This window comes from Chelonoidis abingdonii, chromosome 8 (genome assembly GCF_003597395.2).
Source record: "Chelonoidis abingdonii isolate Lonesome George chromosome 8, CheloAbing_2.0, whole genome shotgun sequence".
In the NCBI taxonomy this organism is placed as follows: Eukaryota; Metazoa; Chordata; order Testudines; family Testudinidae; genus Chelonoidis; species Chelonoidis abingdonii.
The window spans coordinates 82516391-82519591 of record NC_133776.1 but is presented as its reverse complement, the minus strand read 5'-3'; positions in this window follow the sequence as shown (position 1 = coordinate 82519591).

Below are 3201 nucleotides of genomic sequence, written 5' to 3'. Positions count from 1 at the left end.
TGTAAGTGTAAATTAAGTGCAATATTTAAGTGCTTGTACAGTTCCTAGTAGAGCGGGGAGCTGATATGCTACGAAGCTTTGTGATTTATTTTCATGTCCATTGATGCAATGCTCTCTCTTTCCACTCTTCATATCAAAATACACATTGTTTTATTTAAGCTACCCTAGCATTTTTGACTGTTTCAGAGTTATCGCTGTGAGCTAGGCATGGGAAAGGCCAATATGCTCTCAGCTCTGAGGAGAAGCCGCAGGAGCATGCTTGAAGTGAGGCTTACGTTTTAGCTCAGCTGGGGTTCTCAGACAAAGACACGGATCAAGGATCTCATCCTGTGCCATGAAATTGTATTGAAGCACAAGTGAAGTCTAAACACCATGAAGGGAGAAACAGGTTTGCACGTGCTAAAGTGCCAGTAGCAGAGTTTGTTGAGAACACCAATGCAAGTTTATCCTTCATGGTCCCTACAGTTAATGAGACTGCCTGAGCCTTGAGATTAAGGGAACTCCTGAAACAAAGAAAGTGGCAGTTGCAAGTAAAGTGGGCTGGGTTTACCTTACCTCCTGTACATCTCACTCAAACTACACAGAGTCAAAGGTATTAGAGATGAAAGGGCTCTCAAGGTCAGTGAATCCCTTCCCATGCGCATGGAGAGTTAGCCTGTACTCAGGGCCAGCGCTACCATTTAGGCAGCCTAGGCAATCGCCTAGGGCGCCAGAATGTTTGGTGGGCGGCATTTTGGCGGAGGGGGCGGCCGGCGGCTCCGGTGGAGCTGCCACAGTCGTGCCTGCAGAGGGTCCACTGGTCCGGTGGAGCTGCCGCAGTCGGGCCTGCGGACACTTGGCTGCTCACGCGGCTCCGGTGGACGACCCGCAGGCATGACTGCAGCAGCTCCACTGGAGCCATGGACCACCGGACCCTCCGCAGGCACCACTGCGGCAGCTCCACCGGAGCCGAGGCACGAGCGCGCGAGGCGGCGAAATTCCCGTCCGCCTAGGGAGTTCAAACCCCTAGCGCCGGTCCTGCCTGTACTGGACAGTCTGCTGTTATCACAACTCTGTGGTTTCTGTGGGTTGAGAGGTGGGTAATGAAGTACTAGGTTGAAGCTGGGGAGATTCAATTCCTCTGTTCAGACAGAGGAGAAATACAACCAGGGCACTGGCATGGCAAAATTTCCCCACATTCTGACCCAGAGGGGCTGCCTTTGGAATGAGAGGAGTCTCATGGCACTTTCAGCTTCTCTGTTTAGACAGCCCAGCAGACTCAGACAATAATGGTATGGCCCCCTGTTTTGCCAAGGACTAAACCAAAACCACCAAAACCATTTCACACAGGCCACTGAACAGCTCTCAATGGCAAGAACTTTGATTGCATACTATCTGGTTGTGTTTAACCCCTCTTCCATTACCAATGCTCTGAGCACTCAGACCTAAAGTGTCTCCTGTTTTCACACACACAGGTCTGGCAAGGAAACTGCATCCAGAGAAGATCTTGTTGACAACACATGTTTAAAGGGTAGGGATTGGGGAGGGGAGCGGAATCCTTTCTCATGAGTGGCTGTCAGAGGCAGAAACAGCTAAATGGACTTAATGCCAGGTTATTTATGTTATTTAAGCACGTCAGTTCTGTTTTATTCAAAGCAATATTTATAACACAATCATGTTCAGCTCATGTGGAATCCCTGCTTTTCTCCAACACTTCTTTGCTTTGGTGCTTGTCTTATATCTGACAATTTTAAAGCACTCTACAAGCATTAAGGATTTAGGCAGGTAGGAACCGTTGTGTCCCCACTACACATGAGTGTTAAGGGATACATTTTCTAAAGGTATTTGGGGGGGGCAATTTATTTAGGGATTTCATTGGGGGGGCGCAATTTGTTTAGGGATGACAGGGACTACAATGGTACCCAGCTGCTGCACAGGGGGATATGGGAAGGGAAAACTTCTTAGTTTCTTTCCCTCATCTCTCTGCACAGCCATGTGCCTCAGACTCAACCTAATCCTTAATGTTTGTCCAGCACGTGAAAAACAGAAATGGCTAGATGAGTGCAGCATTCATCTCTCTAGCTTTCTATGACAGCATTGAGTGTGGAGGGTGTGTTGGCACTCAGAGCAGTATTGTGAGGCCTAGATAACAGTGTTCATAACTTAAAGGAATCCTACTCATTGACTTACTGCAATAAGTAGAGATATTTGCCACATTCACCTTTCGTTTACATCAGTATAAACCCCGAGTAACTCTATTGACTTCAGTGCCAATGAGAGGAGAATTTGCCTCCTTGGCTCATTAAATTTCTTTTAGCATATACCACCATCTTAGGCACCAAATATAAAAAGAAACAGTGGCAGAGGTTCCTCTTACTTAGGATTCTACGTTTTGCTTGCAGTTTCGATGTTGCCCTGAATCAGCAAAGCACAGGTGTAATTGTGAGTAGTCCCACTGATTTGTATAAAGTTCTGTAAGTGCTTTCCTGGGACAGGGCCATAATCTGTAAAGAAAATTAAACTGTTCTGTCTAAGCAGCACCACTTAACATTTGCTGCAGGTCTGAAATGAAAAGCTCTCCCTTTTTACTTTATTAGTGCTCTGTCAAATTACTTCCTAATGTCCGTAATCAAACAACACATTTCTCCAAGTAGGCGGACATCTACTTTCCCCTCTTATTAACCATGGTCTATGCTCTTAATAACTCAGTTCTTTTATATTGTTCTTAATGGCTTTGACGTATAGTCAGCCAAAACACTGGTTATGTTTTTGTGCTATTTAACAGTGATGTGCGTTATACTTTGCCTTTTTTAAAAAACACAAACACTAATGCCAAATAACCTAAAGCATAGTATAAAAACATCAAGGTAATGGCCTCTTCTGGCAATGAAGGGATGTGTATTACATATGTTTGATGAGTAATTAGCTCTTTGGTAATGTGTGCAGTGGCTTAGGCACATCATAATAGCTGCTGACAGTAACTCTAGAAATACATTGGTATTTGTATTTTTTTTTTAAAAAAAGTAATGGAGATATACCTGTCTCCTAGAACTGGAAGGGACCCTGAAGGGTCATTGAGTCTAGCCCCCTGCCTTCACTAGCAGGACCAAGTACTGATTTTGCCCCAGATCCCTAAGTGGCCCCTTCAAGGATTGAACTCACAACCCTGGGTGGGTTTAGCAGGCCAATACTCAAACCACTGAGCTATTGCATGGGGAAGGA